At 44.8% G+C, this 12,547-nt stretch overlaps 1 protein-coding gene across 2 annotated transcripts in view; it reads left to right on the top strand.

The window, feature by feature from the left end:
- Positions 1-12,547, top strand: part of SHQ1 (SHQ1, H/ACA ribonucleoprotein assembly factor) — a 377,353-nt gene that overhangs the window by 335,980 nt on the left and 28,826 nt on the right. For both annotated transcript variants that reach the window (XR_004436966.1, XR_004436967.1), the window contains exon 15: positions 8,556-8,681. The gene's annotated coding sequence lies outside the window, so the exon portion shown is untranslated. The remainder of the gene's footprint in view (positions 1-8,555; positions 8,682-12,547) is intronic.

The raw sequence follows: 12,547 nt of genomic DNA, 5'->3' as shown, positions 1-12,547 counted from the left end.
AAGATTGCTATGATGTTTGACTATTTATTTCTTTATTTGAGATAGCATCTTACTCGCACAGGCTGGAGTGTAGTGGCACAATCACATCTCACTGCAACCTTGACCTAGCAGGCTCAGGTAATCCTCCTGCCTCAGCCCCCTGAGCAGCTGGGTCTACAGGCATCTGCCACCGCGCCCAGGTAATTTTTTGTAAAGATGGGGTTTTACTATATTGCCTAGGCTGGTCTTGAACTCCTGAGCTCAAGCCATCTGCTCATCTCAGCCTCCCAAAGTGCTGGGATCACAGGCCTGAGCCACTGTACCCTGCTGGTTTGACTATTAGCATAACGAGTATAGTGGATATTAGCTAGGCTTTGTGGCCACCTAGCAATTAGAACACCTTTCCAATATCTGTAGAATTTCTCTTCAGTTGGGTCTGAACATGCTTAAGCCAGAAACTCACTTAATGAGCTTCCCTTGTAACTAGGTGTAGTAATCAGAGTTCTCCAGAGAAACAGAACCAATAGTATGTGTAGATAGAGAGAGGGAGAGATTTGTTTTAAGAAATTGGCCCATGCAATTACGGAGATCAGGAAGGAGACAATGTTATGGTTCAAGTCCAAAGGCAGTCTTCTGGCAGAATTCCCTCTTGCTTGGAGGAGATCAGGTTTTGTTCAATTAAAGCCTCAAATTGGTTGGATGAGACCTACCCACATGAGGGAGGGCAGCCTGCTTTACTCAAAGTACACTGATTTAAATGTTGATCTCCTTTAAAAACATCCTCACAAAAACATCCAGAATAATGGTTGACCAAATACCTGGGCACAATGACCCAACCAAGTGGACACATAAAATGAACCATTGCACCAGGGAACAGATATGTGACCAAATCCTTATACAGGCTTTGGTTTAGAAGTAAGTGCCATGCGGAGTTCATTCTTCACAAGTGGTGGTGGCGGAGACATTTGCTTTTACCGAAGCAAAATGGCAGCACTCTGTCACTAGAATGTATGGGGTCTGTGCCCAGCAATGGTAGCAGAAGGGTCTCCACTGGAAGAGTCATGGCTTTGTAGCTCCAAGCCTCATCCTTCAGTTTTCCCAGGAACTCAGTGAACTACCTAGATCCTTTAACACATTCCTTGTCTACTTAAATTAACTAGGGCAGATTCCGTTATTTGCAACTAAGAACACTAAAAATCAATTAGTGTTTTGTATTATCTATCATTGCATAACAAATTACCCCAGAACTTAATAACTTAAAAAAAATGATTATTTATCATTTCATTTTCTGTAAATCAAGAATTTGGGATGAGCTTAGCTGGGTGGCCCTGGCTCAGGGTATCTCATGAGGTTGCATTCAGGGCTGCAATCATCTAAACACTTGCCTGGTGCTGAAGGATTCCCCCCCCTGCTTATTTTTTTATTTATTTTTAATTTTTTTGAGATGGAGTCTCACTTTGTCACCCAGGCTGGAGTGCAGTGGCGAGATCTCAGTTCACCACAACCTCTGCCTGCCAGGTTCAAGCGATTCCCCTGCCTCATCCTCCCAAGTAGCTGAGATTACAAGCACGTGCCACCACACCTAGCTCATTTTTGTAATTTTAGTAGGAACAGGATCTCACCATGTTGGCCAAGCTGGTCTCGAGCTCCTGACCTCAAATGATCTATCCACCTCTGCCTCCCAAAGCGCTGGGATTACCAGGCATGAGCCGCCATGCCTGGCCAGTTGGAGAATCCCCTTTAAGATGTTTTATTTATGACCAGCCAGTTGATAAGGCAGGAGGCCTCAGTTCCTCTCATATGGACTTCTCCATAGGGCTGCCTGAGTGTCCTAACAACACGGAAACTGTCTTCCCCCAGAAAGAGTGATTCAGGAGAGAAAAATGGATGTCACAATGCTTCTTATGACCTTATCTGTGCAAAATCACTTCCACTTCATTTTATTTGTCACAGGAAAGTCACTGAGTCTAGCTCTTATTCAAAGGGAAGGAAATTTGTTTTCTACTTTTTGCAGGGAGGAATATCAAGGGATTTATAGATATATTTTAAAACTTCCTGTGGTAGCCAGCCTCCAAGATGGCCCCTAGTGATCCCCTTCTCCTGATAGACACACCTTTGTGTATTTCCCCACTGTGCTGTATCACAGTTGGTCTGTGTGGCTAATGGCCTATAGAGAAGTGATGATCTGCCCCTCCAAAATTAAGTCATAAAAAGCTGCAACTTCTCTCTCTCTTTCCTCTCTCTGACCCTGTCTATCTGTGTGTCTGTCTGTTGGTCAGTCTGTTTCTCCTCTCTGAGGGAAGCAAGCAACCATGTGTAAGTACCTTATATAGTAGCTTATGTGGGAAAGAACTAAAGCTTCAGGCTAAGAGCCAGCAGGAAACTGAGGCCAGCCAACAAACACATGAGTGGTTTTGGAAGAAGCTCCTCCAACCCCAGTTGAACTAAGACTGCAGTCTTGGCGGACAGTTTGACTGCACCCTCATGAGAGCTTAGATGTTACCACCCAGGTAAACTGCTCCTGCATTCGTGACCCCCAGAGCCTGTCTGAGATAATCAACATTTGTTGCTTTGCATGGCTAAGTTTTGGGGTAAACTGTTACACAGAAATAGATAAGTAATATAGCACCACACATGTATTCCTTTTCTTCAGAAGCAAGCTGTGTGTGTGTACCTGTGTGTGTGTGTTAGTGTGTGTGTGTGTATGTGTGTGCCTGTGTGTGTGTGAGAGTGTGTGTGTGCCTGTGTGTGTGTGTGTATGTGTGTGTGCCCTGAGAAGGGAATGAGAGAATAAGATATAGATCTACCTAAGTCACCAATGGGAGATGTGACCATCTTTCAGTTGTCATGGAGCAGTACTTTGCAGCTTTATGAATTTTCACTAAGTATCTAGAAATCCTCAACCAAATCTTAAATTGAAATTGTTCTTTTTTAAGGTTCCATGCTGCTGCCTACCAAGTTGTAAACTGCTACCACCTAGAATGTGTCAAGCGAGGCCTGGAAAACCCCATAGGCGAGAAGGCTGGTTTGGGCATTAGGCTCTCGTGTCTGTTTAGGGACACTGTGTTTCAAAACTAGGAATGATTTGGTTTTCTTGAATTCCTGTTAGCCTTATTACTTTAGAATGTCTATAGTTGCAGACTATAGCTTGTGGGTTATTCAATCATGTTTTTAGATGTAATAGTAAAAACAACTGTGCAATCTATATTTTATCAGTTACCCAAAATAGTACAACATCCCTTTGCACAGTAAATGTTTGCTGAGCATCCACTGGGTGCCAGCACTGTCCTAGGCACTGGCACACTGGCTTTAAATATGCCCAGCACTGCAAGACAGTAGACACTATTATTGCAGTAGAAATACAATTACAGGAAAACTAAAGCCCTCCTTCTCCACCTGGGGAAAAGCCAGCTGTCTGTCTCCCAAGGAGCCCTGCTTGTGCATTCACCCAGGTCTAGGCTCTGGCCATAAACTTTTCAGGCTTAAGAATCCTGATTGACAGCACACCAGGAACAGGTCTATGCCCCAGGGAAAATCCATTAACCATGCTTAGGAGACTGTTACATAAATCAGAAGGTCAGTTTCCTAATTTACAATGAAAATTCTCTCCCAGAGACCCAAACACTCACGTTTGTATGACCACCCCCAACCTTCCTCCCTCCCATCGTCCATTCTCCCTAGCCTCTCTCTCCTCTTTATTTTCTTCCTTCCATTCTTGCTGCAACAAATACTTAGTAAGCATGTCTTAGGAGCTTGGCACAGGGCTGAGTGCTGGAGGAACAATGGTGTCTGAGACAGAGTTCCTGCCCTCAGTTGGAGGGTAGAAGGAAGCCCTAATTAAAACATTCACACAGATAAATGCTGGGTCTCTTTTCTGAACTTTCATTCTCTTTGAGACTCTAACAAACATGAGGGTCCTTGTCCTTAATAATGTGCATTCTCACATATACCCAACATTGCACACACAATTTCAGGAGTTCTCAGTCCCCCTAAAACCCATCCAGGCATATGGGGTATTGGCAGGCCTACATGGGAAGGAGCCAAGTCATAACCAGAAGGTTGCTTCGAGATCGTGGAGTTGCAACAAGGGCATTGTGTAGGTGAATTGACTGTGTAAGGACAATAGGCTAAGAGCCCGTTCAACATGGAAGGCCTTGTAGAAATGGTCTTTCTACTCGAGATATTCCATCCACTGGAGGCCTCCCCTCACCTGGACCAGTGCCCAAATGGTGTCGTGCCAACAATAACCTCTGCCCTGTCTCAGTGTACAAGGCTGACCAAACCCCACTTTGTTGACTAGTCAGTCTCTCTTGAGATAGGCCATCACCTTGATCCACTGAGAGCCACATACATCTCACCTTGGAGTGAGCTTGTGCAGTGACCTTCAGAGCACTTCGCGTGTCTCAGTTCTGAGCCATCACAAATAGACATAAAGCTTAACTTTGGTGGAGAGCCGTAGCTTCCTTACTTAAGTTCTTGTAAGGTGTTCATTCTGGCCCCCAGCAACTCTTAGCTGGATTTTCCTAGAGCATCCAGAAAACAATAAAAGACAGACATACACCCAGCTGATCACAAACCCTCTCCAGCCCACATCTCTCCTCTCCACAACCTAGAGCAAGGGTTGGCAAACCGATTCTGTAAAGGACCACATAGTAAATATTTTAGCTCTTTTTTGCAACTACTTAACTGTTGTTATAGTGCAAAAAGCAGCATAGGTAATAAATACATATAGGAATGAGTGTGGCTGTGTTCCAATAAAACCTTATTTACCAAACACAGTGGGCTGGTTCGGATTGGGGCTGGGGACTGTGGTTTGCCAACCTTGGTCTGGAAGAATCTCCTCCTCCTGATGGATTTTCCCCAGCCCCCTGTTCTTCTCTGCTCTCCCTTGGTGATCTTTTTGAAGGATTCATTTTCACTGTATTTCTGAGGATTTAGACAGTCCTTTTTCCGAGGAACCAGCAAATGGAAGATTGCTTTCAGCTGGAAAAGATTAGATGTCCTGGGTGTTCAATCCTTCTTCCTGGTTTGCACAGTGTGGAGAAATGGATAGGAAAGAGACATCGTCTAAACATGGGAAAACTTTTTCACGAGGTTAAGAGCACTTAACTCTTAAGTCAGATAATAATAACAGTATTCTGAGTCAGATGGATGATAAAAGAAAATAATAATAATAGTAACAGCAATAACAGCAACAGCACAGATAACATTTATCGAATATTTGCTATGTGCTAAGCCTTCTTCTGTTTTTATGTACTTTTTATTAGATGCTGGGTTTGTTTTCCAGCTCTGCCACTATCTAGCTATGGGATGTCACCTAATCCCTCTAAGCCTCAGTTTCTCCATCTGTTAGACAATGGGTGTGAGGTCACTTGTAAAAAGCTCTCGGCACAGTGCCTGGCTCCTTCTAAGTGCTCAATATGGGTTAAATCTTAATATTCCAGTCTGTGAAGGGACCAGCCCTGTTCTTTGTACCTCAGAACTTAGAAAGGAAGTCAGTAGGTGGGACTCTCAGAAAGAGTGATTGCCACCCCAGAAAAACTTTCGGACACAGCACTTGTAAGATGTACAGGGGGTTGGTAGATAATTTTTATTTTTTTGACAAGGTCTTGTTCTGTCACCCAGGATGGAGTGCAGTGGCCTGTGATTATAGCTCACTGTAATCTCCTGAGATGGGATCCTCCCACCTCAGCCTCCTGAGTAGCTGGGACTACAGGTGTGCATCACCATGCCTGGCTAATTTTTTGTACGTGTGTGTGTGTGTGTGTGTGTGTGTGTGTGTGTAGACGGGATTTCACCATATTGCCCAGGCTGATCTTGAACTCCCAAGCTCAAGCAATTCATCTGCCTCAGCCTCCAAAAGTGCTGGGATTACAGGTATGAGCCACTGCGCCCAGCCTGTTGATAGATGATTCTTGAAGAAAGTACTCTGTAATCAAATAAATTTGGGAATTCTCAGCTGAGCAAAGTTAAACAGGTTTCTCAATTGCTGTATTTCTCATAACTCAGAATATACTGTTGTGGAATAAATCTCTAGGAAGATATTATCACAAGCAGCTTTTTCCAAATGTATTTACCCACCAATCTTTTTCTTTCTTCACCCCTAGGGCATCTTTGGAAATTAGTTTGCCAGAGAAAACCCTTTGAAAAAGTACAATTGGAGTTGTCTGAAAATAGATTGGGCTACTGGAGGTAGTGGGCTCCTCATTAAGGGCAGGATGCAAACAGAGGCTGGATGCCCAAGGGGCAGGAATGTGGAGAGAACCCTGTGAGGGATCAAAAGGGACTGAGGGAAATGAAGAGGAAAGTGAAAGACTCGTGTCAGTCCAGGGGGGATGGGCTTTGTCCTTTCAGGCTGTGGAAGTTGTGCTAGTTTTCTGTTCCAGCCCTGGAATTTGGGATTTGACTTAAAATGACACCAGGAAAGGCCAGGCGCAGTGGCTCACGCCTGTAATCCCAGCACTTTGGGAGGCTGAGGCGGGTGGATCACCTGAGGTCGGGAGTCTGAGACCAGCCTGACCAACATGGAGAAAACCTGTCTCTACTAAAAATACAAAATTAGCCAGGCATGGTGGCGCATGCCTGTAATCCCAACTACTTGGGAGGCTGAGGCAGGAGAACTGCTTGAACCCGGGAGTGGAGGTTGCAGCGAGCAGAAATCACGCCATTGCACTCAATCCTGGGCAATAAGAGTGAAACTCTGTCTCAAAAAAAAGACACAAGGAAAGGAGCCTTTTGGGGTGCAGGGTGACGCTGGACAGCTCAAGTTAAGAAGCCTTGAGGAGCCAAACCGACTGTGCTCTCCTCCCCTTTAGGGTCCTCTCAGGTTGACTGGAGAAGAAAGTTTGGGGGCACTGAGGGAGTAACATGTGACACATTGTAGGAGGCCAGGAGATGTTTCTCTTCGAGCTTCATCCTAACCCAACTGTTCTGAGCTAGGAGCACACAGAGCTCTCTGAGGTCTGATTCTCCCACGCCTGGTTAAATGGGATAGAACTTCCCATGTCCATGAAGAGCTGCAGGAGCTACCTGGTTAACAAAACCTTCAAATCCTTTTTTCAAAGAAGTGTGGACCAGCTAAAGGATGTTGTGGGCTAAACCAGGGCTGTTCTCTCTTCACTTCCAGAACAGGGACCACCCGTGTTCCACCTGCACTCTCTCCTCCTTGCTCAAATTTTCTCACTTGCCAAGAGAAAGGTTCAGCTCCAAGGCTGACTTTGTTGACAAGGGCAAGAGGTCATGACCGAGGTGGGAACATTAAATGCAAGCAGGGGGCAGTTTTCCAGATCAGAGTCAGTGTGGGCTGAACAGACATTTAGCAATAATGCGGGCATGTGGATGCTTGTTTTGTGAGCAGCTGTTGTAATGGGCACACAGGACATACTCTCTGCCTCTGACCCCTTCTGCCATGGTGACAAGTTCTGTACCTTCAGCACAATTAGTAGAGACTTCTTAGTCATTACCCTGAAGCACCTCCCAACCTTTTAATCATCTTCCAGGTTTGGGAAGTGTCTTCATTAAAAACCCCATTCATCATCACACTCCCTGATTTCCAGACCATTGAGGCACTTTACAAAACCAAAGGTTGTTAGGCCTCTTTTGGGAAGCCGCCCTTTCCCTCTCCATCCTTTCTGTCTCCTCTAAAGTATGGTATGAAGTGATGCCATTGGCAATATCTGCTCAGTGGCTGCCCTGCCCCACATCTCTGCCCCTCCCATGCCTTGTTGAGCACATTACTGGTTAATTAGAAGAGCTTTCCAGTAATAGAAAGTGACCTACAAATGAATAAAAGTTATCTCTTGATCTAGTTCAGAAGAAAATAAAGATAGAGAATTGTCATTTAAAGTAAAGCAAAAAAATGGTTTCGTAATTTCAAAGATGAACCAAGGTACAGTGGAAGGAGCCTAGGCCTCAGACGTAGAAAACTTGGGATTGAACCACTGCAACAGTTACTTGCTGTGTGTCATGGGTAAGGTGCTTAACTTCTCTGGGCCTCAATTTATTTATTGTTATAAATCGGGCAAATCATACTATGCAGATTTTTTTTCTTTTTGTCTGCCCAGAAAATGTCTATCTTCTGGTAATAGCATCTTCGATTTCCTGTGGTTCTGGTGGGAGCACCCATCACAGTAATATCCATTACCCACCCTGCCCCTACCATGCCCTCAGTGGGGTCCCGGCCTGGCTAATAAAGCATGGGCATGTGAATGGGCAAGGTGCTTCCTTAAGATGTTAGGCACAAATGCTGGAAGAGAGACCTTCTTTTGTTCCTTTGCTAAACCAATGACGATGACGACAGCCTGTAGCTCTGGGTAGCGGTGACTGCCAGCCCCCTTTCCATCCCCTGCCCCCTTCCTCCTTCTCCTTTGTCCTGATGTCGGGCGAAAGTAAAGCCAATACACAAAGACAGAAGCAGATGTGGGAGAGGAGGACAGAGTCCCACCAGCATTGTTTCCATTTCTTTTGAATTCTCTTCTGTCACTCTTGCTACTTTTGATTTTGATTTTGGTTCTGTTATTATTTTAGAATAAGAAGGGGCCTTAAAAGTTACTGAGTCAAGTTTTATTGTCTTCCAGATGAATAAAATGGGGCCAGGAGAAGCAGCCCACTCTCCAAAGCCATGCAGCTTCTAAGTCATGACAGGCATCTCAACCTTCAGACTCCAAGACCAGCGCTCTTGCTCCTGCTCCATGGCCACCAAGGTGCGTCAGTGTTCCATCGCCACTCGGGTGACTCATGGGCTGTCTTGCATGTATGATACCTGTGTCCAAATGCTGCCTCCCCACACTTACTACTGCTCCCAAATTCTTTTTACTTTGGCTCCATCTCTCATGAGCCAACAGTGTCTGAAATACCACCATGGTATTGATCCCTTTGGATTCTCCTCATTTTCTTTTTTCTTTTTTTTTGAGATAGGGTCTCACTCTGTTGCCCAGGCTGGAGTGCACTGGCATGATCCCAGCTCACTGCAATCTCTGCCTTCCAGTCTCAAGCAATCCTCCCACCTCAGCCTCCTGAGTAACTGGGACACAGATGCACACCACCACAGCCAGCGATTTTTTTTTTTTTTTTTTGTATTTTTGATACAGACAGGGTTTTGCCATGTTGCCCAGGCTGGTCTTGAGCTTCTGAGCTCAAGCAATCCACCTACCTCAGCCTCCTAAAGTGCTGGGATTATAGGCGTGAGCCACCGTGCCCAGCCTAGATTCTTCTCTTTATGCTTCTTATGGGAGTAGTTATACAGACAACTAATTTAAACTATCAGATCAATTACTTTTAAGATCCTCTTTACCTCCTGAAGGAGAAGATGCAGAGAAGAAAGGTATTCAGGTATCTTAGGAGAATGGATTGGAGAAGGGAAGGAATGTGGCAATGGTTCTAAAAGAGGAAAAGTGGTACTGAAAGAGGAGCTCAATGCTCCCGAAGACCAACTGCTCCAATACTGGAATCTTCCTCTCTCTCTGTCCCCAAATTCCCCTTCTAAGGGCTCCTACACAGAATCAGGGCTGGTGACCCAGCAGCCATTCTTTCCTTCTCCCTGGCTTTTAGATTCCATCTCCACTTTACAGGCTGAAAAGGTCAGCAACTCACTTTCCCAGCCTGTCTTGGAGCTAGAGTACATGACCTGCTCTTGGCTAGTTGGACATGAAGGGGAGTTGCTTCCGGGAAAGGCTTTCCTCCTTGATAAAAGAGAGATACATAGGGGAAAGCCTTCTTTATGTCTGCCTTTGAATGAGGTAATATAACGATGTTATGGCTGGAGCTGCTGCAGCCATCTTGCCACCATGAGGGAACAAATCTAAGATAAAAGCCAACACACAGAGGACTGTGGCATGGAAAGAGGCAAAAGATCCTAGATAACATCACAGAAACCTAGAGTTCACCACAGAAATAATCCTGGAACAGCCCAAAGACTAGATTCTTGTTATATAAGATAGTAAATCATCTGCATCATTTAAGACATATGCAGTGGGGTGCTTGTTTTCTTGCAACCAAAAATCATCTTAATAGTATGCCTTGCACTTGTTTCCAAGATATTTCCATGTTGGAATTTAATTTTGCCTCTAAAATAAAGCTTTCTTTGATTTTTGTTGTTTCTGGAAGTTCTACTTGATTTTTTGTCAAATCTACTAGGTGGCTTTTGATCATTTCCTGTTCCATGTATATATTCCTGACCTTGTCTTTTATTTCTGTAAACATATTACCAACACTTAGTTTCTAATCTGTGCCTGATAACTCCAATATCTAAAGTCTTAGTAGGACTATTTCTGCTGGCTGCTATTTCTTGCTTGTTCTTACTCATGGTGTCTTATTTCTTTTAATCCCTGGTTATCTTTTATTGTATGCTGCTCATTATATCTGAAAAAATAACTCGCAGGAGTAATCTGAGGTATAGGGAAAAGGTACCTTCCTCCAGAGATGATCTATGTCTGCATTTGTCTCGGGACCACCTTAAACCAGATTCAAAGTTCGAGGTTGCCTGGACAACCAAACACTGAATCTGGGCCACAAATCTGATACACCTAGTTTACTTTTTGTTTTGTTTTGAGACGGGGTCTCGCTATATTGCCCAGGCTGGTCTTGGATTGTGAGCTCAAGCAATTCTTCTGCCTTAGCCTCCAGAATAGCTGGGTCCTTTTTTAGAGACAGGAGTCTCTCTATGTTGTCCCAGGCTGGTCTTGAACTCCTGGCCTCAAAAATTTTCGCACCTCAGCCTCCAGAGTAGTTGGATTATAGATGTAAGTCACTGAGCCCGGCTAGGTCTAGTTTATTTTTGGTTCACCTTTTTCCTAAGAATGTAGGGCTTTGGGATCTCTGTTATTATGGAGAGGGTCTCCAATTAGACTGCACTTTTGATTTCTGCCTCTTTCATCCCACAAGGCCATCAAAACAAAAGTTCAAATTACTGGATTCAGCCAATGGCCTTGGTTCCAAAGTGACTTCCCAGCTTTGCTTATCTCTTTGGGTTCCTGTTTTCCTTTCCGTTTCAGCCTGGTAATATCCTACTATATGATTAACTCTTACGTGCTTTTAAGATGTTCAATTTGTCCAGCATGTTTAGTTGTTTCTTGAAGGAGGGTTGGTCCAAACAGCCTAATCCACCACTAGTGGAAGCGGAAGTCTTTCTTTGTCTCATCATGAATTTCTCCGCTACTGCCTAAACCTTATCTCTGTGGTCCTCACGCTTGCTTTTTCTTTTTTTTTTTTGAGACAGAGTCTCACTCTGTTTCCTAGGCTGGAGTGCAGTGGTGCCATCTTGGCTCATTGCAACCTCTGCCTCCCGGGTTCAAGGGATCCTCCTGCCTCAGCTTCCCCAGTAGCTGGGATTACAAGCATGTGCCACCATGCCTGGCTAATTTTGTGTGTGTTTTTAGTGGAGACAGGTTTTCACCATGTTGATCAGGCTGGTCTGGAACTCCTGACCTCAAGTGACCTGCTTGCCTTGGCATCCCAAAATGCTGGGATTATAGGCGTGAGCCACTGTGCCCGGCCTGCTTTTTCTTGTCCATGGGTCTGTAGCCCACTTGCCTGTGACTTCTGACTCCCTCGTCCTATTCTTAATTTGCTGCCATCCTGATTTCAAGCTGTCAGCCTGATTTCAACTTGCCTAGACCCTGGCACTTGCTAACCCTGCGACTTCTACTGGGTCACCTGTGCTGGTTGACTTGGGTATAACAGGGTGCCAGCTGCTCACCCTCTTGACCCCCAAGCTAAGCCTCAGTCCAGGACCTTACGATATTTGCCAACATTGTCCTCTGCTCTGCCTCTCCCACCTACAAGCCTCCTGGCTCCCCATCTGGCCTTGACTTTTCTAACGAATTCTCCTTCCCCTTCCACTAACTGCCTTGGCGTCCCCTACCTAGTTCACAGCTCCATTTTGGCCTGCCCTTGACTGAGTGTTTTAAGTAGATGGGTTTGAGGCTGAGCCTATTTAGCTATCTTTACCAAATATAGGATCACACTGTGGGGAACCTCATGAATGTTTTGTAATGATGAGCAACTCTTAGATTTTATTTATTTATTTATTTTGAGACAGAGACTTGCTCTGTTGTCCACGCTGGAATGCGGTGGTATGATCTCAGCTCACTGTAACCTCCACCTCCTGGGTTCAAGTGATTCTCCTGCCTCGGCCTCCCAAGTAGCTGGGTTTACAGGAGCCTGCCACCACGCCCAGCTAATTTTTGTATTTCTTGTAGAGACAGGGTTTTGCCATGTTGGCCAGGTGGTCTCAAACTCCTGGCCTCAAGTTGTCCACCTGCCTTGGCCTCCTAAAATGCTGAGATTACAGGCGTGAGCCATTGTGCCCAGCCATCTCTTAGATTTTAAGTCATTCTTTAAAATGTAGAGGATGACCAAGGTTTGTGATTAAAAAAAGAATTTGAAAATGACAATAAAATCAGACCTACTTTTAAGACTTTTATTTGGGTTTTGAGAGACTGTTTGGTCACCTACAAGAAACAGGCAGTTGAGTGTAGTGGTAGAAGACACAGTCTTATACATTCAGTGGGCCCAGGTTTAATCCCATTTCTCCTCTCTGTTAACTGCATAAACTTGTACAACTCATTCT

This window comes from Trachypithecus francoisi, unplaced genomic scaffold (genome assembly GCF_009764315.1).
Source record: "Trachypithecus francoisi isolate TF-2019V2 unplaced genomic scaffold, Tfra_2.0 Lachesis_group0, whole genome shotgun sequence".
NCBI classification, from domain to species: Eukaryota; Metazoa; Chordata; class Mammalia; order Primates; family Cercopithecidae; genus Trachypithecus; species Trachypithecus francoisi.
This window is presented reverse-complemented; position numbering and strand designations above follow the sequence as displayed.